Here is a 23,615-nt window from a genome sequence, read left to right as displayed (position 1 = left end):
TGTGTGGTGTGTACGGCGTATACAGAGTGTGTGTGTGTGTGGTGCGTATGGGGTATACAGTGTGTGTGGTGTGTACGGCGTATACAGAGTGTGTGTGGTGCGTACGGCGTATACAGTGTGTGTGTGTGGTGCGTATGGAGTATACAGTGTGTGTGGTGTGTACGGCGTATACAGTGTGTGTGTAAATTAACCTTAAAGAGTAAATCAACTTTTGGGATGTTTTTAATGTGATTTAGGGTCATTAATTCTGAGCAGATTTGTGGGGACCCCAATCCTTTGCTCATTTGCTTAAAAGACCTCCTAGAAGAGCGCAGCTCAGTAGATAGGAGAGTACACTGAGCGGAGCAAATGCAGCAGAAAGTCACAGTCATGTCTCCTCACCTCTTCACTTCTAAGAGATCTTTTGAGTGATCAGGGTCTCATGATTATACGACCTAAATCATGTAATATATATCCCAAAATGTAAGTTACTTTTTAAACGTTTAATAGTTCCACTGCTTGCATCTAATCAGTACATTGGTTCCTATATGTTCCACAGTCTGATGATGACTGGTAACAACTCCCAGTATCTCCTTACCATTGCTAAGGACATACTGGGAGTTGTAGTTAAGTCCTCCATTCTCTGGAATTCCTATTGTTAGCAATGCCCTTCCTCCACCAATTGCGAATACAAAGGATCCATCCATGGGGTGAGATCTTGGGAATAATTGAATCGTTCCTACATTTAAAAAAAAAAAAAAAAAAAAAATCTCCTTTTCTTAATAATTACCGTATTTTTTGGACTATAAGATGCACTTTTTTCCTCCAAAATTTTGGAGGAAAGTGGGGGGTGCGTCTTATAGTCCGAATACTATATTATTGTATGGCAGCATGGTGGTGGGTGTGGGGGAGCCGCAGGGGTGGATTAAGAGTAGCAAGGGCCCCGGGCAGTTTAGAAGGCGCGGGCCCCCCACCCCCCACACACACACACACATACACACACACACCTGTATGTATGACATGTCACATGATCCCCTGTGATAGATCATGTGATAGTTCACGTGAAATTAATTTGGCGCAATATTAATTATAATATTTTTTTTAGGCTGTGTGCCCACTACGCGTTTATTAAGCATTTACGCAGCGCCAATTCCGCTGCAGAAACGCTTAAAAAACGCTTGGTAGAAGGTCTGCCATGTTCCCCAATGATAATCCGCTTGTGCTGTGCACATGCTGCGGAAATTTCCACTGCGGATTATCATTGCGGAAAAATCCGCAGCAATAACAATTATTTTGTGGAAGCGCGGCGCTTTCGCCGCCATTGACTTGCATTGGAACACATGGAATCTGCATCACTGCATCTGTACATGCAGATTCCATGCGTTTCAATGTGCGGATGGTACCCGGGTGTGGAGGACAGGAGACTCTCCTCCGGACCAGGGTACCATAGAACCTGTAAAAAAAGAATAAAATAAAATATAAATATTATACTTACCTTCTGATGGCCCCCGGTGTCTTTATCTGATGCGTCCTGGCTTGCCGGCAGGTCTGAAAAGGACTTGCCGTGACGTCATTTAGTCATGTGACGGGTCACGTGACCGCTGACGTCGGCAGGCCATCAGAAGGTAAGTATATATTTATTTTTTACCATTCTTTTACGGTCACACTATATAAATCCATGCCGGTTGCATGGATTTATATAGTGTGACCAAGTTGTCAAGCACTTTCCAAGTGATGCAGGTAATTGTATGACTCAATATTGAGCACACGTAACCATCTATACACAGCAGGAGGCTGTGACGCGGCCGGGCCAGCACAGGGAAGTTAACTGCTGCAGTGCTGGCCCGGCCGATGAAGAAGTAGCGGCTGTGCACCACTGCTGGGGGAGTGGTCCGGGCCCCCCCACCGCCACTGTCTGCCGGTATGTGCCGCGGGGCTGCGCATATAATGAGGGCAATCCGGCCATAGACACCCCGGAGCCCCAGGCCCTCTGGAGACCCAAGGCCCCGGGCGGTAGCCCGGATTGCCCTCATTATAATCCACCTATGGGGAGCCGCAGCGGGGGATCAGCGGGGCGCAGGATTTTACAAATCGCAGAAAACCCATTTGATGTTAATTGTTTGGGCTTTTCTCATGCGCCGAGCATCACTCATGAGGAAAACAAGCTTCAAAGAACAAATGAGAGGAGACAGTCCATGCATTATGTATCACGGTGGCGTGTCATTACCAACCCCCTTGTTGCAGCGCTCCCTAAATTCCCCACAATGTAGAAAAACCTTGTCCACACGTCACGGCTCTGAGCTGACTAGTCCTGGAGGATCGTGAGGTTCCTTCCTTACATCTCTCCTCAATTATCTCGGCTTCTGTAAAATAGGCCGAGTCTAATGGGATGAAAAATGCGGCTGCAGAATAAAGGTTCAATGTGCGGATGGTACCCGGGTTTGGAGAAGAGGAGACTCTCCTCCGGACCAGGGTACCATAGAACCTGTAAAAAAAGAATAAAATAAAAAATAAATATTATACTTACCTTCTGATAGCCCCCGGTGTCTTTATCTGATGCGTCCTGGCTTGCCGGCAGGTCTGAAAAGGACTTGCCGTGACGTCATTTAGTCATGTGACGGGTCACGTGACCGCTGACGTCGGCAGGCCATCAGAAGGTAAGTATATATTTATTTTTTACCATTCTTTTACGGTCACACTATATAAATCCATGCCGGTTGCATGGATTTATATAGTGTGACCAAGTTGTCAAGCACTTTCCAAGTGATGCTAAAATCGCTTGGAAAGCGCTTGTCAATCCGCATGCGGAAATGCATGTGAAGAACGCTTCACATCCGCATGTCCCTGGCAGGTAATTGTATGACTCAATATTGAGCACACGTAACCATCTATACACAGCAGGAGGCCGCACGGCGCCGTCTAAACACAGCGGGAGGCCGCACGTAGCCATCTATACACAGCAGGAGGCCGCACTTAGCCACCTATACACAGCAGGAGGCCGCATGTAGCCATCTATACACAGCAGGAGGCCACACGTAGTCATCTATACACGGCAGGAGGCCGCACGTAGCCATCTATACACGGCAGGAGGCCGCACGTAGCCATCTATACACGGCAGGAGGCCGCACGTAGCCATCTATACACGGCAGGAGGCCGCACGTAGCCATCTATACACGGCAGGAGGCCGCACATAGCCATCTATACACGGCAGGAGGCCGCACGTAGCCATCTATACACGGCAGGAGGCCGCACGGCGCCATCTATACACGGCAGGAAGCCACACGGCGCCATCTATAAACGGCGGGAGGCCACATGGCGCCATCTATACACAGCGGAAGGCCGCACGTAGCCATCTATACACGGCAGGAGGCCACATGGCGCCATCTATAAACGGCGGGAGGCCACACGGCACCATCTATACACAGCGGAAGGCCGCACGTAGCCATCTATACACGGCAGGAGGCCGCACGTAGCCATCTATACTCGGCAGGGAGCCGCACGGTGCCATCTATACACAGCGGGAGGCCGCACGGTGCCACCTATACACAGCAGGAGGCCGCACGGTGCCACCTATACACAGCAGGGAGCCGCACGGTGCCATCTATACACAGCGGGAGGCCGCACGGTGCCATCTATACACAGCGGGAGGCCGCACGGTGCCATCTATACACAGCGGGAGGCCGCACGGTGCCATCTATACACAGCGGGAGGCCGCACGGAGCCATCTATACACAGCGGGAGGCCGCACGGAGCCATCTATACACAGCGGGAGGCCGCACGGAGCCATCTATACACAGCGGGAGGCCGCACGGTGCCATCTATACACAGCAGGAGGCCGCACGGCGCCATCTATACTCAGCAGGAGGCCGCACGCAGTCACGCACACACACAAACATATACAGACATATACATACACGCATAAACACATTTGAAACACAAAAATACATATAAACAGACATCACACAATGATATCTGCCTGCACACACACACACATACATACATACATACACATACACACAGACACAGACACACACACACACACACACACTCACCATCCCCCGGCTCGGCTCCAGTCCTCCTGGCTCCTGCTCCTCTCCGGTGGTAAGTAGCAGTGCAGGCCGGGCGCGCACTGCGTGATGTCACAGCTAGGAGACACGGCCGTGTCTCCTAGCAGTGACGCGGCCGGGCCAGCACAGGGAAGTTAACTGCTGCAGTGCTGGCCCGGCCGATGAAGAAGTAGCGGCTGTGCACCACTGCTGGGGGAGTGGTCCGGGCCCCCCCACCGCCACTGTCTGCCGGTATGTGCCGCGGGGCTGCGCATATAATGAGGGCAATCCGGCCATAGACACCCCGGAGCCCCAGGCCCTCTGGAGACCCAAGGCCCCGGGCGGTAGCCCGGATTGCCCTCATTATAATCCACCTATGGGGAGCCGCAGCGGGGGATCAGCGAGGCGCAGGATTTTACAAATCGCAGAAAACCCATTTGATGTTAATTGTTTGGGCTTTTCTCATGCGCCGAGCATCACTCATGAGGAAAACAAGCTTCAAAGAACAAATGAGAGGAGACAGTCCATGCATTATGTGTCACGGTGGCGTGTCATTACCAACCCCCTTGCTGCAGCGCTCCCTAAATTCCCCACAATGTAGAAAAACCTTGTCCACACGTCACGGCTCTGAGCTGACTAGTCCTGGAGGATCGTGAGGTTCCTTCCTTACATCTCTCCTCAATTATCTCGGCTTCTGTAAAATAGGCCGAGTCTAATGGGACGAAAAATGCGGCAGCAGAATAAAGGTTCTCTGGCATTTATCTACTCTGTGATCACCGTTCCTAATCCAATCGTGGAGGCGTTCCTGGCTGTTAGAAGGAATTAGTAGGATTACTAAAGTGTGACAGGCGAGGGTACAGCGCCTGTGCCTGTCATGGATTCTCAATAGAGGTGGCTGGGAATGGTCGCTCTCCACTGAAATGATCGGGAGGTGCACATACTTCCCACAAGAAAGCACTTGAATTGTCAAGGTCAATCTATTCTATAGCTGTAACTTTAGCCTTAAAGGAATTGATACAGTGGGTTACATCTGGTGCCCGGGGGGCAGTGTTGGGTATACTCTGTGTCCCTCTGAAGAAGCTAAAAAAGTGAAACGCATGTTTAGGAGAGTGGCAGGCACATAATGGGTAAGGATCTCCTCATTACTGGTACTCAGGCGCAAAATATGTAGAATTTACACTACACTAGAGATGAGCGAACCCCGTGGATGTTCGGTTTCGACCAAACTTTAGTCCAAAGTTTGGTTCGGGTACCAGAACTTGAACCCGAACCCCATAGAAGTCAATGGAGACACAAACTTTGATGCTGTAAAATGGTTGTAGTAAGGGCTAGGAGGTCTCTCACTCTTAAAACGGACTTGTCAGTGTTCGGAGTTCAGCATTGGACACTAGGTGTCCGGTATGAACCCCAAACTTTACAGTTCGGGTTCGCTCATCTCTACACAACACTCGTTATACTGTTGTACTGATCCATTACACGTCTAGTCCCTGTGATTGACTATATATTCATTGCTGAGGACGCTCTTGCAGATGTGTCTAATCTCTGATGTCACGCCATCTGGAGGCTGAATCTTGAACTAAGTGCTCTTGTAATACAGGTTTTAATATTACGCTAATAAAATATATACTGTATACTGTACAATAGCTTTCTGACCCCGTTACACAGTTTTTGAGCACTTGAGCTGAAGTTGTTAAAGCTCAATTGGTGTTTTGTATAGTCTGAGGGGGCTATAGGTGTAATTCAGCTGAGATTTTGACTTCGATGCGTGTTGCAGTTACATTGGCATAATACTCTGTTCCATGTACAATATTATGTAGAACAGAGTTTTGATTCTAAATGGACTGTAGATAAAACAGTATGTCCTGGAACAGTACCAATACACATGCTCTGTAACTTGCCATCCACTCTTTTGAAGTGGACGATTGCTCTTTATCAGCATTCTGTCAGCACTATAGGTCCCGGGACATCCTTTCTCTCATTACTCAGCATGCATTGCTTCCGACACTGCTTAATGAGATGCCTATAGTTAACTGAAAGGCTGCATCTCTGTTAAGCCTGCATATACAGTTTGACAGGCAGGAGCAGAGAGACGAAGGCCAAGCCCCACTTCCGGTAATCCATATAGGGGGGTTTCTGCTGCTAGAGACAAATTACACTTAGACAGAAGGGAGACCCTACCGGCCGACACTTTTAGGTTATCTAACCCCTGAAAAGTAACTCCAACTTAATTGAACTTTATAAAGGGATTTTGCACATTATCTATTGAATGAGATCAAGTACAGGGACCATTTAATTTGTATTAGGGTTCAACTCACCTGCAAACACCATGGGTTTCGCAGGCTTAAAGCCGGGCAGAGCCACTGGCTGCTTCAGTAAATGCAGAGTGTCTCCTATTTGTGCTTCCTGTGCGTCCTTCATCCCAGCGATTAGATAACCTACTTGCCCAGCATATCTACGAAACAATGAGAGTAATATATATTCACAATTAGTGCAGATTCATCAAATTCTACATTGAATATCAGGTACAAATCAGCCATAAAAGAAGGTAGCAACGGCTCTGAGACCCAGCACTGCATGAGTTCACTACAGCTATATACAGCTGGCACTAGAGGGCGCTCACTGGAGACAGACTTCTACTGCTGCGGGTGGGTCCAATACTAGCTGTACATAATCACATGTCAACAGCTCCCCCTGGTGGTGGCTGCATGCAGCAAAATAGTATTTCATCTAGTTACATTCATTTAAGTCAGAAATGCTGTGACATTAGTCAGCACTGAATTTTGGATGTAAAACTATTTTGGATCTATCAACATATATGTTATAACTTCCCAGAGCCTAAATACCACATCAGAGAGCTCTGCTAATCGCACTGTAACAAGCTGAGAATCATCGTGCGGCCACAACAGATTTGTATTGAATGGCAATAAAAACCCAAAATTGTATTTTAATTTGCAGAACTTTCCATAACACAATATTGGCATTTTATTTGCTTTAATAACAGAATCCCCTTTCAGCTCTGCTCTCTCCTGGGCACCAAACATCCATGTATATTCATAGAAAGCAGCACCGACAGGAGCATCAGTACTGCATGCAGGATTAGAGCGCCATCTAGTGGCACTATAAGAATATTCCTAGTGTGCTAAAATGTCGCTCTATTATATCCTGCACAGGGTCGTACACAATTTTAAATGCTTTGGATATCGGAAAAAAATTACTTTAAAAAAATGATGGAAAAACCCTTTTAAAAAGACACAGAAAGCAATAAGGAAAAAGCACAAACAAAAGAAGTGGTGCTGAGATGGGCCGGCTGCAGTTTATGCAGATCCTTGGGTGACAAAGTGCATGTGGGATAATCTTCACTTTTACAATTTGTTTTTATCCTTGCCTTCTAAAAGCTATAAAACTTTTTTCCCAGTAGATTCGTTGTATCTGGGCTTTTTTTCCAGTAGATTCGTTGTATCTGGGCTTTTTTCCCAGTAGATTCGTTGTATCTGGGCTTTTTTCCAGTAGATTCGTTGTATCTGGGCTTTTTTTCCAGTAGATTCGTTGTATCTGGGCTTTTTTCCCAGTAGATTCGTTGTATCTGGGCTTTTTTTCCCAGTAGATTCGTTGTATCTGGGCTTTTTTTCCCAGTAGATTCGTTGTATCTGGGCTTTTTTCCAGTAGATTCGTTGTATCTGGGCTTTTTTTCCCAGTAGATTCGTTGTATCTGGGCTTTTTTTCCCAGTAGATTCGTTGTATCTGGGCTTTTTTCCAGTAGATTCGTTGTATCTGGGCTTTTTTTCCAGTAGATTCGTTGTATCTGGGCTTTTTTTTCCAGTAGATTCGTTGTATCTGGGCTTTTTTTCCCAGTAGATTCGTTGTATCTGGGCTTTTTTTCCCAGTAGATTCGTTGTATCTGGGCTTTTTTCCCAGTAGATTCGTTGTATCTGGGCTTTTTTCCAGTAGATTCGTTGTATCTGGGCTTTTTTTCCAGTAGATTCGTTGTATCTGGGCTTTTTTTCCCAGTAGATTAGTTGTATCTGGGCTTTTTTTCCAGTAGATTCGTTGTATCTGGGCTTTTTTTCCAGTAGATTCGTTGTATCTGGGCTTTTTTTCCAGTAGATTCGTTGTATCTGGGCTTTTTTTCCCAGTAGATTCGTTGTATCTGGGCTTTTTTCCCAGTAGATTCATTGTATCTGGGCTTTTTTTCCAGTAGATTCGTTGTATCTGGGCTTTTTTCCAGTAGATTCGTTGTATCTGGGCTTTTTTCCAGTAGATTCGTTGTATCTGGGCTTTTTTCCCAGTAGATTCATTGTATCTGGGCTTTTTTTCCAGTAGATTCGTTGTATCTGGGCTTTTTTTCCAGTAGATTCGTTGTATCTGGGCTTTTTCCCAGTAGATTCGTTGTATCTGGGCTTTTTTCCCAGTAGATTCGTTGTATCTGGGCTTTTTTTTCCAGTAGATTCGTTGTATCTGGGCTTTTTTTCCAGTAGATTCGTTGTATCTGGGCTTTTTTCCCAGTAGATTCGTTGTATCTGGGCTTTTTTTCCAGTAGATTCGTTGTATCTGGGCTTTTTTCCCAGTAGATTCGTTGTATCTGGGCTTTTTTCCCAGTAGATTCGTTGTATCTGGGCTTTTTTCCCAGTAGATTCGTTGTATCTGGGCTTTTTTTCCAGTAGATTCGTTGTATCTGGGCTTTTTTTCCAGTAGATTCGTTGTATCTGGGCTTTTTTTCCAGTAGATTCGTTGTATCTGGGCTTTTTTCCCAGTAGATTCGTTGTATCTGGGCTTTTTTTTCCAGTAGATTCGTTGTATCTGGGCTTTTTTTCCCAGTAGATTCGTTGTATCTGGGCTTTTTTCCAGTAGATTCGTTGTATCTGGGCTTTTTTTTCCAGTAGATTCGTTGTATCTGGGCTTTTTTCCCAGTAGATTCGTTGTATCTGGGCTTTTTTTCCCAGTAGATTCGTTGTATCTGGGCTTTTTTTCCCAGTAGATTCGTTGTATCTGGGCTTTTTCCCAGTAGATTCGTTGTATCTGGGCTTTTTTTTGCAGTTAGAGCTGTAGTTTTTATAAATATTTTCTGATCTCTTTTTATTACTTTTCTTGGTGAGGCAAAGTGAACAAAATAAACTCCAGAGATTCTGCCGCTTCATCTTTTTTTTTCTTTTTCATTCCATCATCCTCTCGATAGGATTTCTAGAAGATATTTTTTTTAGTTTTAACACGAACAGATGTGGTGAAGCCAAAAATGATGTAACGGGAGAATTTAACTTTTCAGGCTCAGGTCACCGAAAACATCCAATGGCTTTACCGCTACAGTGTAGAGTAAAATGACCAATCTCATATTAATCCCAGTTATGGGACGGGCTTCATAGTTGTACAATCATGGAAGACATGGAGGCCTTCAGTAGGATCCTTGGCTGTCAAGACAATGCCATTGCCACATAACACTCATATGATTGATGATATGACATGGCTTTATAACTGATGGGGGGCCGTACCCCTTCAAGCCCCACTGATTCTCAGAAAGAGGGGGATGTTGTCTTTGCCTGCACAGCGGCACTCTAAGGCTATGTGCCCACGATGCAGAAATGCTCCGGTTTTTTCCTGAACGTTTCTGTATCTCCCTGGCATGTGGATTTTACATGCGTTTTTTTCAGCCAGGGACAATCGTTTGTCACGCGTTTTGCACATACGATTTCGCATGCGGGTTGTCAAGCGCTTTCCAAGCGATTTTAGCATCACATGGAAAAGTGCTTGACAACTTGGTCACACTATATAAATCCATGCAACCGGCATGGATTTTATATAGTGTGACCAAGTTAGTTAAAAACACATTATACTCACCTTCCAATGGCCCCCGGTCTCCTTATCCGATGCGACCCGTCACATGACTAAATGACGTCATGAAAGGTCCTTTTAGACCATCGCGAGCCGCCGGGGAGCCAGGACGCATCACTAAGGAGACCGGGGGCCATCAGAAGATGAGTATAAGGTTTATTTTTTATTTTAAATTCTTTGTTTTTTAACAGTTTCTATGGTACCCGGGGTCTGGAGGAGAGTCTCCTCTTCTCCAGACCCGGGTACCATCCGCACATTGAACTGCATAATATCCGCATGTGTACATGTAGTCATGCGGATATTAAGCGATTCAATGCAAGTCAATGGCGGCAAAAACTTTGCGCTTACGCAAAATAATTGGTAGTGCTGCGGATTTTTCCGCAATGATAATCCGCAGCGGAAATTTCCACAGCATGTGCACAGCACATCCGGATTATCATTGAGGAACATTGCAGACCTTCTACCAAGCGTTTAACCGTTCCTGCGGCGGAATTGCCGCTGCGGAAACGCTTAAAAAACGCATAGTGGGCACACAGCCTTACGCGGTGAAATGAGCTGCATCTGGATCTCGTTCACCTAAAGGGACTGTCAGCACAGAATGACTGTTCAAACTAAGTCCCAACTCTCGGTGCTTCATGACGGGGCCAATCATTTATATACACCTTCCCACCTGCTTGTTTGCCCTCTATCCACACCCTCCTCTTCTTTGATTGACAGCTCTGGCTTCATAGAACCAGAGAAGAAAGGAGACAGAGGTAAAACAAGCAGGTGGGAAGGTGTATATAAAGGATTGGCCCACGCCGTGATCCACGGAGCGCTTGTACTTGGTTTCAACAGTCATTCTGTGCTGACAGTCCCTTTAAAATCAGTGTTTCCCAAACTCCAGTCCTCACGGCCCCCCACAGGTCATGTCTTCAGGATTTCCATAGTATTGCACAGGTGAGAGAATTCCTGATTCCTTGATGATACTTTCATCACATGTGTAATACTGAGGAAATCCTGAAAACCTGACCTGTTGGGGGCCATGAGGACTGGAGTTTGGGAAACACTGCCTTAAATGGAGCGGTGCTGCAGTTTTATTATTCAGCAATTAGCAGGATCCCCCAACAATTTCTTAAGCAATGAGAAAATGCAGTCCCTAATGATGTCCTCTGACAATAAGCGGATCACGGACAGCAGATGCATTGGGTTCTGCATTTCTTGGAGAATGGGATGGGGCAGCTTCTGTCTTCTCAGTGATACAATCAGGAAGGAGATGCAGCGTGAGACAATCCCTGTCTAGATCTTTGATCTGATCATCAATACAGAGGGCTGATTGGTGAAGACAGAGGGAAAGGCTAATAAAATTATTACAAAAAAACGTAGTTTTTTGGCTGGCACTTCCTCTGGGGTCAGTATGCCAACCTCATTGACTTCATAGCACTTGCCAGAGTGGGCAGACACGATTTTATTGCCTTTACACACGTCACCTCCACACAGGGCGATGCTGCTACGACGCCTCTGTAGTGATCAAACGTGGAGTCAAACAGCAGGGCTTTAAGAGGGCTGCCCTTTTCAATCTTGGGACTAAAACACAAAAATAAGACATCCTGTTAAGGGGAATAAAGGTAAGTAACAGCGTTCAGTCCAGAGTGATGAATTCCAAAAGACAAAGTTTATTCCGCCATCACATAACGTTTCGACCTGTTATAGGTCTTTATCAAGTATATACAAAGACATACAGGGATACTGATCCCCTTTAAGGAAAATCAGTGGCCAGAACCCTTTAAATTCCCCTTAAATGGTCCAAAACTGAAACTGTAGGAACAATATAATCCACTTAGGGTTCAGCAAACTTACAGTCAAGGGTTTGATAAAATGATCTACACCCTTGTGTCTCCAGAAAGCATAGCGTACGTTCACGTGCTGAAAATGCCGACCAGTGCTGGAGTGAGCGGAGGTCCGCAGCTTGTGACACTCCTGCTGTAGTGAAACTACAGGTCCCAGCAGACTGACGGTCTCTCATCAAGTTATGCTGGGAGCCGCAGGTGCACAAATAGTGCTAGAGGATCCATGTCAGAAATATGAGGCTGCCACTAGGGTTTCTCCCACAAATATGTAATCGGACGTGGAGCAGATCTGCACGTGGATGAGCCATATTCTCTATCTGTGAACATACTACTCCTTCACTCAGATTCTAAGTGGTTCTGCAGCGCATCTGTGCAGAGCAAGCTGTCAATCAAAATCCAGGCCGGGTTTACAGCCGTCGCCCCTGATATAGCGAGCGGTGCTGTGATCCAAGACTGTAGCCGCTCTGTGCACAACGATGAGTGAAGGCCGGCGGCTGCAGGGAGGAAAGAAGTTAATTTTCTCCCGGTACCTACACTATCAATAAGGCGGTCGGGCAGCATTGTAACAATATTTATCTGCAGATTAACCCTATACCTGCAGGTACATAGCATTTTCCAAGGTGACAGGTTCCCTTTAATTAAGAGAAGATGGATAGAGCCGCATTAGTCCGTACTCACGGTGGAAGCCTCCTGACAACTTCTTGAAGAACACTTTCCACATTTGTTCCAAGCTTCCCCGACATCTAATAGAAATAAACAGAGAAATGAATTTCTTAATACAGTTTAGAACTCGGCTACAACGAATCAGAAGAAATGAAACCTGTTTGAAGCTGACAAGCAATCAAGCCCCTCCGTAAGCCACACAGAACATGGCTACTTATGTCATCTGCAGGTGATTAAAGGAACCTGTCATGCTGAAATGGTATAAGATCTGTAGGGGGGTGTTGTAGAGCAGAGAAGTTGATCAGACTGATAGACATATCTGTGGGAAGAGAGTCAGCAAAACTGGCATTTTATGCAGTGAAAAGTCCTGCCGTATGTACACTAGTCCAGTGGGCGGTCCTACTAAGTGATTGACAGTTCCCTGTATGACCATGCAGGCAAAGATAGCTGTCAATCACTAGTAGGACCGCCCACTGGACTCATCTGTACAATCAGCAGGATTCCACTGAATAAATTGATACAGGAAAAATATCTATCTTTGTACCGTATTAGCCAGTAGATAGAAGAGTATTTAGATTTGAGAGTCCTCAGTGGTTGATACCATCTTTTCCGTTAGCCATTAAAAGGTAACAAATTGCAAGCTTTCCAGACTACTCAGGTCTCAGGTCTGCCTGATGAAGAAGCCTGAGTAGTCTGGAAAGCTTGCAATTTGTTACCATCTTTTCAGTTAGCCATTAAAGGTATCAACCACTGAGGACTCTCAAATCTAATGAATAAATTACAATTTATACTGAATCTTCTCCCACAAACCTATATATCATTCTGCTCAGTTTCTCATGGATAAAACCTGTACATCTGAATGGGGCTTTAATGTTGTTATTACAATCATGTAAACGCAGATCACAAAATCTTTCATATGATCATTTTTTTAACACGTAAAACCCCAATGGGTCGTTCTTAGACCTGTGTAGCTTACCAAGCCCAATTTCTAAAAGTTGCAAGAGTGCGGTAAAATAGGAAGCTGCACATTTTTTGCGCAAAAATGATGCATCACAAAAGTTTTTTTGTTTTTTTTTAACACCAAAAATTGATGTAAATTCCTCGCTACATTGCCCCTTTTCCAGCCACATTTTGTAGAAAAAAATAAAAGACAAGGTACAGACAGCGGAGTTAAATTTGCCTACAGGAATGATTTTGATCTGGAGCGCATCGTACCCGGATACAGTCACTAGCGGGAACGTCAAACATCTTCTCAATTTGTTTCTCCACCCTTTCCGGATCTGCATTCTTCAAGTCTATCTAAAAGCAAAAGTATAAATACTAATTATTTATCAAAGCTGGACAACATCTAGAAACCATAGAATAAAACTGGCATAAAATATAGTGTGAACAAGAGTTTAGGGAGAGATGTACAACTGGCACTGGCCTATAAAAGGGATTGTGTAATCGTACAAAACTAGCAAAAATGTAAAGCGCCCGGAAAACAAGGAACGTGCAATTTACCTCTTAGTAAAATCCTATGCTTTCTCAAGAACAGAGGAATTTTAATTTCATTTTTTTTTTAATCAAATCATTTTTATTGAAAAACTCCAACTACAAATATTCCATCTTTCAAATAACATACATGACATAGTAATTCCATAGTAAAAATATGAACAAAGTATCTGAACTTCAATTCCCATAACCCACCCTAAACCCAAATCCCAACACTCCAGAGAGAACCATTTTCAGAGCAGTTCTAGAATAATGGACTATAGCATTCGTAGAAGGGGAAGAAGATAAAAAAGTGACTAACAAAGGGGTAGCAGCGTTTTAATGTTATCGTTTACTGCTTGATGCCTGAGCCGGGGAGTGCACGCTGAAAACTGTTGCAGGCTGCTGTAATCACAGGACACAAGCAAACAGCATGGCATTTCCTATCAGCAGGGAGGAAGTAAAGGGAACAGTAATGAAAGTCTCCTCCTACTCCGCTCCATATTGAAATGAATAGTGTGCATCCTACAAATGAGATGCATACAGCAAACAATTGATTTTCCATACACAGGTTTTGAGTTGACCACTGGATATACACACGTGTATCACTAATTACCAGAACTGGAAATCGAAAAAAAAGACGAGCAAGTTTGGGGTGAATCCAGCCTTCATTACTGCACAGCCGCTCAGAGGGATCGGTACTAGGAACAGCAGGAGTGCCGGCGATGGTCACAGATTTACCTGCTGCGGGACTGAAGGAGTCTGATCGCGCTCGGCTCGAAGCTTTTTACCTGGTTTACAACAGGAATAATTGAACGCTGTGCTTCAAAGGCGAGGAAGAAGTTTGCCACCATCTATTAGAAAATAGACAAACTTAGGATAGAAACAATATGAACATATACCCTGCTATAAGTAAGTAAAAAGCAATAGGAAATATATATAATATAGGGTACTTAGTAAACATGTTTATTGATTAAAAAAAAAAAAGCCATCCCACCAGCACCAAGGTGTACCCAGTCAGTTATGTGAAGTATATAATAAAATACACTTTAGTACAATATTAGTATCTTGTCCCTTTAAATCTGCAGCTACTTCTGTCACCATGGTAACTGCATTCATACTCAGCCAATAGGATTGCTCGGTTTGAATTTGAAGAAAAAAAAAAAAGTCCTATATGGTCAGTTTGTTCCATCTCATCTGAGTGTGAAGACAGACACCTGCGATCAGCGAGATTATAGGTATAAGACGTGATATAATATAACGGACGGAGCCACATCCCATCACACGCACTCAGCGACCACAACTGACAGGAATCAGCACATTTATCAGAGGAGAAGTCATTATTCCCCAACACATGATAAGTGACAACTTCTAGATCTGCTGGGAACCCAACTAATCCCTGCTAGTACCTCCCCGGACCACCGCTCCATTCATTCTCTATGCAGGAGAAAGCTGAGTACAGCGCCCCCCATAGAGAATGAACGGACCGGCGGCTGAACATTTGCACTTCGCTCACTTCTATCTATAAGTGCTGTTCTGCTGATTGGGTCATAGCGGCCAAACCCACCGATCTAAGAGTCATCACCTATCCAGAGATCAGTGAGAACTTGTTCCAACTAGACATCCCCTTTAATTGAAGAGATCACATATCTAACAGCCAATCCTATTCATTCCCAATCTTCCCTGTGCCCAGTAATGCCCCTGGGTATATCGCCAATATGAGCCAATCACCAAACCCTCTGCCGACTGTTCCCCATGTTTTATAGATTTTGGATCCGTTTCTACAAGAGAAGATCTCAGCGGCCACCATGGGGATGGGTTACTCTGCCAGCGATGGAGCAGGTAGTATCCACCAGCCTGTGATATCTCACCTTCCTCCATATTCTGCTCTTACATGCGTTTCTTCAGCTTTGCCCCTTCCCAACAGAACCAATTGATGGTTTTTTCTGTTTTTTCCTTCGCTTTTTCCAAGGGCTATAACTTTTTCATGTCTGTCCACATAGTGTGAGGTCTTGTTATTTTGCAGGACGAGCGGTACTTATAAATCCCACCATTCATTTACCACATAGTACTAGAAAACGGGGAAAAAAGTCCAAGTGCAGTAAAAGTGCGAGGAAAAAAAAAGCCTGACCCTGTTTTTCTGGGAAGGGTTTTAACGGCGTACATAGTGTGGTGAAAATGACCTGGTAATAGGATCCTACTCCTCAGTGTGATTACAGCAACACCAAACTTCTCCAAGAGTTTTGGCAAAAGAAAAAAACTTTTTTTTATGGTGTCACCATTTTTTCTGAGACCCGTAACATTTTCGTTTTTCGGGTTGATGGAGCTGTGTGGGGCTTATTTTTTGAAGGGCAAGAGGACTTTATTGATAACATTTTGGGACACATATGACACGGTCATCGCTTCTTACAGGATTTTCTGTAGTATTGTGGCGAACGAAAAAAATGCAATTTTGGCTTTTTGAATTTTTTTCTGTGTTCACTGATCGTTTTTTTTTTATATTTGGATAGATTGTATTTCTCTGAAAGAGACTATACCACAAATGTGTATATTTTTATTATCTTTATTTTTAGTGGGAGGTGAGTTGAACGTGTGGGGTTTTAATATTTTACACTTTTTTTTTTTTTTTTAATTTTCACTGCATTTGTATACATTATCTGATTGCTTGTGCTATATACAGCGATACCACAGTAATGCTCCATATAGCAAAATCACGGTCTTCTTTACAGCCCAAATGAAGCTTTATGATGACAGGCACGGAGGCTTCAGCAGACTCCCGGATGTCATAGCAGTCCATCTACGCCCTGTGATCGCGTCACAGGAGCGCCGGTGGGCGCATGGAACGATGCGTCCCAATGCCGGGGCGCTGTTAATGCTGCTGTTAGTGATTGACAGCAGCACTGAACAGGTTAACAGTGGTGGGCAGATCTTCGCTCCACTCGCAGCTCTTAGAGGCAGGTCCTGGTTGTTTGTCACAGCCATTATCTGCCATGTACGGGGCGAGCTGACTCTGCTCCATACACCCGCTACTGACTTAGACCATACATGTACGGCAGATGTTGGTAAGGAGTTAAAGCGGTTGTCCTGCTTTGGGGCCATTTGTTTTTTTTACTTTAATGCAAGTATTTGGGGCTAAAATTGATTTCCGTTATTGAGTTTCATTAAAAATGTTGCCTTCTGTAGCATCTGTGCTGCACTGTCTATTCCTGGCTGCAAAATGAGCTAACTGAGAATCTATCAGTGAGCTCCTTCTGACAGTCTTAAGGGAGAGTTTGTAGATCTTTCATCTGTTTTTTTTCCTGAGTGCCTTTTAGCTGATCTATGCCCAAAAAAACCATGAAACTTGAATGTGCAGGGAAACAATAAGTCTGTAATGCCAGTGAAAAACACTTAATGAAACCTAAATGTAAAAAATTACTTTTAGTAGTAAATACATGGACATAAGAACATACACACTGCTCAAAAAAATAAAGGGAACATTTAAACAACAGAATATAACTCCTAGTAAATCAAACTTCTGTGAAATCAAACTGTCCACTTAGGAAGCAACACTGATTGACAATCAATTTCACATGCTGTTGTGCAAATGGAATAGAGAATAGATGGAAATTATTGGCAATTATCAAGACACCCTCAATAAAGCAGTGGTTCTGCAGGTGGGGACCACAGACCACATCTCAGTACCAGTGCTTTCTGGCTGATGTTTTGGTCAATTTTGAATGTTGGCTGTGCTTCCACACTCGTGGTAGCATGAGAAGGACTACACAACCCACAGAAGTTGCTCAGGTAGTGCAGCTCATCCAGGATGGCACATCAATGCGAGCTGTGGCAAGGAGGTTTTCTGTGTCTGTCAGCATAGTGTCCAGAGGCTGGAGGCGCTACCAGGAGACAGGCCAGTACATCAGGAGGGGGCCGTCGGAGGGCAACAACCCAGCAGCAGGACCGCTAACCCCGCCTTTGTGCAAGGAGGAACAGGAGGAGCACTGCCAGAGCCCTGCAAAATGACCTCCAGCAGGCCACAAATGAGCATATGTCTGCACAAACGGTTAGAAACCGACTCCATGAGGGTGGTATGAGGGCCCAACGTCCACAGATGGGAGTTGTGCTCACAACCCAACACCGTGCAGGACGCTTGGCATTTGCCACTGGCTCCCTGTGCTCTTCACAGATGAAAGCAGGGTCACACTGAGCGGGATGAGGTCAGTAGTGGCGCTCTGTCAGTTGAGGATTGCTCCTAATATCTGGTTGGATTTCCTGAGAAGAGGACAGAAGAGGACAGAAGAGGACAGAAGAGGACAGAAGAGGACAGAAGAGGACAGAAGAGGACAGAAGAGGACAGAAGAGGACAGAAGAGGACAGAAGAGGACAGAAGAGGACAGAAGAGGACAGAAGAGGACAGAAGAGGACAGAAGAGGACAGAAGAGGACAGAAGAGGACAGAAGAGGACAGAAGAGGACAGAAGAGGACAGAAGAGGACAGAAGAGGACAGAAGAGGACAGAAGAGGACAGAAGAGGACAGAAGAGGACAGAAGAGGACAGAAGAGGACAGAAGAGGACAGAAGAGGACAGAAGAGGACAGAAGAGGACAGAAGAGGACAGAAGAGGACAGAAGAGGACAGAAGAGGACAGAAGAGGACAGAAGAGGACAGAAGAGGACAGAAGAGGACAGAAGAGGACAGAAGAGGACAGAAGAGGACAGAAGAGGACAGAAGAGGACAGAAGAGGACAGAAGAGGACAGAAGAGGACAGAAGAGGACAGAAGAGGACAGAAGAGGACAGAAGAGGACAGAAGAGGACAGAAGAGGACAGAAGAGGACAGAAGAGGACAGAAGAGGACAGAAGAGGACAGAAGAGGACAGAAGAGGACAGAAGAGGACAGAAGAGGACAGAAGAGGACAGAAGAGGACAGAAGAGGACAGAAGAGGACAGAAGAGGACAGAAGAGGACAGAAGAGGACAGAAGAGGACAGAAGAGGACAGAAGAGGACAGAAGAGGACAGAAGAGGACAGAAGAGGACAGAAGAGGACAGAAGAGGACAGAAGAGGACAGAAGAGGACAGAAGAGGACAGAAGAGGACAGAAGAGGACAGAAGAGGACAGAAGAGGACAGAAGAGGACAGAAGAGGACAGAAGAGGACAGAAGAGGACAGAAGAGGACAGAAGAGGACAGAAGAGGACAGAAGAGGACAGAAGAGGACAGAAGAGGACAGAAGAGGACAGAAGAGGACAGAAGAGGACAGAAGAGGACAGAAGAGGACAGAAGAGGACAGAAGAGGACAGAAGAGGACAGAAGAGGACAGAAGAGGACAGAAGAGGACAGAAGAGGACAGAAGAGGACAGAAGAGGACAGAAGAGGACAGAAGAGGACAGAAGAGGACAGAAGAGGACAGAAGAGGACAGAAGAGGACAGAAGAGGACAGAAGAGGACAGAAGAGGACAGAAGAGGACAGAAGAGGACAGAAGAGGACAGAAGAGGACAGAAGAGGACAGAAGAGGACAGAAGAGGACAGAAGAGGACAGAAGAGGACAGAAGAGGACAGAAGAGGACAGAAGAGGACAGAAGAGGACAGAAGAGGACAGAAGAGGACAGAAGAGGACAGAAGAGGACAGAAGAGGACAGAAGAGGACAGAAGAGGACAGAAGAGGACAGAAGAGGACAGAAGAGGACAGAAGAGGACAGAAGAGGACAGAAGAGGACAGAAGAGGACAGAAGAGGACAGAAGAGGACAGAAGAGGACAGAAGAGGACAGAAGAGGACAGAAGAGGACAGAAGAGGACAGAAGAGGACAGAAGAGGACAGAAGAGGACAGAAGAGGACAGAAGAGGACAGAAGAGGACAGAAGAGGACAGAAGAGGACAGAAGAGGACAGAAGAGGACAGAAGAGGACAGAAGAGGACAGAAGAGGACAGAAGAGGACAGAAGAGGACAGAAGAGGACAGAAGAGGACAGAAGAGGACAGAAGAGGACAGAAGAGGACAGAAGAGGACAGAAGAGGACAGAAGAGGACAGAAGAGGACAGAAGAGGACAGAAGAGGACAGAAGAGGACAGAAGAGGACAGAAGAGGACAGAAGAGGACAGAAGAGGACAGAAGAGGACAGAAGAGGACAGAAGAGGACAGAAGAGGACAGAAGAGGACAGAAGAGGACAGAAGAGGACAGAAGAGGACAGAAGAGGACAGAAGAGGACAGAAGAGGACAGAAGAGGACAGAAGAGGACAGAAGAGGACAGAAGAGGACAGAAGAGGACAGAAGAGGACAGAAGAGGACAGAAGAGGACAGAAGAGGACAGAAGAGGACAGAAGAGGACAGAAGAGGACAGAAGAGGACAGAAGAGGACAGAAGAGGACAGAAGAGGACAGAAGAGGACAGAAGAGGACAGAAGAGGACAGAAGAGGACAGAAGAGGACAGAAGAGGACAGAAGAGGACAGAAGAGGACAGAAGAGGACAGAAGAGGACAGAAGAGGACAGAAGAGGACAGAAGAGGACAGAAGAGGACAGAAGAGGACAGAAGAGGACAGAAGAGGACAGAAGAGGACAGAAGAGGACAGAAGAGGACAGAAGAGGACAGAAGAGGACAGAAGAGGACAGAAGAGGACAGAAGAGGACAGAAGAGGACAGAAGAGGACAGAAGAGGACAGAAGAGGACAGAAGAGGACAGAAGAGGACAGAAGAGGACAGAAGAGGACAGAAGAGGACAGAAGAGGACAGAAGAGGACAGAAGAGGACAGAAGAGGACAGAAGAGGACAGAAGAGGACAGAAGAGGACAGAAGAGGACAGAAGAGGACAGAAGAGGACAGAAGAGGACAGAAGAGGACAGAAGAGGACAGAAGAGGACAGAAGAGGACAGAAGAGGACAGAAGAGGACAGAAGAGGACAGAAGAGGACAGAAGAGGACAGAAGAGGACAGAAGAGGACAGAAGAGGACAGAAGAGGACAGAAGAGGACAGAAGAGGACAGAAGAGGACAGAAGAGGACAGAAGAGGACAGAAGAGGACAGAAGAGGACAGAAGAGGACAGAAGAGGACAGAAGAGGACAGAAGAGGACAGAAGAGGACAGAAGAGGACAGAAGAGGACAGAAGAGGACAGAAGAGGACAGAAGAGGACAGAAGAGGACAGAAGAGGACAGAAGAGGACAGAAGAGGACAGAAGAGGACAGAAGAGGACAGAAGAGGACAGAAGAGGACAGAAGAGGACAGAAGAGGACAGAAGAGGACAGAAGAGGACAGAAGAGGACAGAAGAGGACAGAAGAGGACAGAAGAGGACAGAAGAGGACAGAAGAGGACAGAAGAGGACAGAAGAGGACAGAAGAGGACAGAAGAGGACAGAAGAGGACAGAAGAGGACAGAAGAGGACAGAAGAGGACAGAAGAGGACAGAAGAGGACAGAAGAGGACAGAAGAGGACAGAAGAGGACAGAAGAGGACAGAAGAGGACAGAAGAGGACAGAAGAGGACAGAAGAGGACAGAAGAGGACAGAAGAGGACAGAAGAGTCGATCCTACAACATAAAGGAAGAAGCAGAACAACATCCGCCATTACATCAACCGGTATTTGAGAGGAAAGAGGAACACCATGTGGACCATCCTACTGAGACCTCTCTGCCGATAACATCATACGGCAATACCGGCTGGTAAGTAGAAATCCACCAAAGTAATAATCGCAGGATAGTAGTAATCTAGTGGTAGTATATCATTATTAGTGTCATTTGAGTAATAATACTAATGATAATAGTAAGAAAGTAATAAAATAACAGTAGTAATAGTAGTAGGTAGAATAACAGTGTGATCCAAGGTTCTAGGACTGATCGCCTTTTCTCGGGGTCAAGAAGGAATTTTTCCGCTGTGACACAAATTGGCTGAAGGTGTCCTGAGGTTTTTGCCTTCTTTTGGATCAACACTGTAGGTATAGGGTAGTATTAGTAGTAATAGGAAAGAAGAATAATACTGTAATAAGATAGCAGGATAATAATAATATAAACTAGTTATATCTATAGAAAGAACAAAGAGTAAATAAAAATAATTATAGGCATAGTTCAATCAATACTGTAATATTAAATAGTTATAGAAAAGTTAGAGTAGTACTTTAATAAGAAAGCAGGACATAAGACAAAATGTATAAAAAAATATATATTAAAAACTGTAGCAGTACATTTAGTACAGTAATAGTAATTACATAACTAGTAACATAATTAGGTTTGATCCAGGGTTCTAGGACTGATCGCCTTTTCCTCGGGGTCAAGAAGGAATTTTTCCCTGTGACACAAATTGGCTGAAGGTGTCCTGGGGTTTTTGCCTTCTTCTGGATCAACACTGTAGATATAGGGCAGTATTAGTAGTGATAGGAAAGAAGAATAATACTGTAATAAGATAGCACAATGTTAATAATAACCATATCAAATAGTTAGATTTATAAAAACAAATTAAAATAACTCCAGTAGTACAATAATTAGAGTAATATTATATAACTTGTAATAACATTATTAGGTTTGATCCAGGGTCCTAGGACTGATCGCCTTTTCCAGGGGTCAAGAAGGAATTTTTTCCCCTATGAAACAAATTGGCGTTAGGTGTCCTGGGGTTTTTGCCTACTTCTGGATTAACAGCTTTAGGCATAGGGATTTTAGTAATACCATTATTAGAATCACAAGTATAATAAAAAAATTTTAATTAAATTTTTTTAATTAGTGTTATAACAGTTACAATTAATTGCATTATTGCAATAACAATAAATAGTAAAAATGGTGGTAATAATAATACAAAAAACTAGTCCCAGTTACTAAGTTAGTGTAGTGTTAGTGTAGGGACCCATCTGAAGAGGTCGCCTTGACGTTGGCAGATGGGCTCGCACAATTTGCTCAAAATGTGCGCTAAGAACCTCATATTTCTATGTACAGATCTAGCAGTAATACCATTCAGGAGATAGATATCTGTGTACACACATTTTGTTATATAATTTTGTGCAGTACACAGGGCAGGTATACAGGTACAGGGCGAGAGTGTTACAGTGATATTATAACTCGGCCTTAAGGATAAAATGCTGACAACTACAGATCCTGGAAACAAAGCCGAAACTAGACCTTGTTAGTAACTGGTTCCCAGCTAGTGGTGAATATGTACAGGGCAGTCTGGTACCAAGACCCGCTCTATAGGACACATTATCATCAGGCAGGTCCTGTCAGGGTTCTTACAAGATCTGCGGCAGAAGTGTGGTTGTATAACACAGTCCTGCTCCTGCCTCAGCCACCGACAGTGGAGCCAACCCTGATCCTGGCAGCTTAATCCACTGTATGACACAGTAGGGGGCTTCCACAGCATTTAGGCACTTTAGACAGGAGAGGGAGGCGCGATCATGGTGCCGATGAGTTTCTATGGCAGCCGAGATCTAACAATGGACCCCATGACGGCCATCTTATTGCTCCTATTAGAACCCGGCTGATGAAAGGTCTATGAGGACACCGGACAGACTTATGTCGCCTGCTCTGCACATATTAGAAATGCCTAGGGCTGATTAGTTTGTCATTTGTAAATCTGATCCAGCAGCGCTGGGCTACCACTGACATGATCAGGGCTATTGAGCTCCTAGATTGGGCAGAGGAGCTCAGTCTTCAGCAAGAGCTGGCCGAGGAGAGCGGAGCAACTTGCATGGGGCTGCTGCACAAGAAGCAACTCACAAGGTGGAAATTTACCCGGAGACGCGGTGCCCGGGCTGTGATCTGCTGTGCAGGCTGCATAGTCAATGCCTCCTAGGACCCGAACTTCACCCCTAACAGGCACAGCAGAGCTCGGACCGACAGAAGTTCT

The sequence above is a fragment of the Phyllobates terribilis genome, unplaced genomic scaffold (assembly GCF_046119375.1).
Source record: "Phyllobates terribilis strain yellow unplaced genomic scaffold, ASM4611937v1 Scaffold_282__1_contigs__length_2493038, whole genome shotgun sequence".
Taxonomy (NCBI): Eukaryota; Metazoa; Chordata; class Amphibia; order Anura; family Dendrobatidae; genus Phyllobates; species Phyllobates terribilis.
This window is presented reverse-complemented; position numbering follows the sequence as displayed.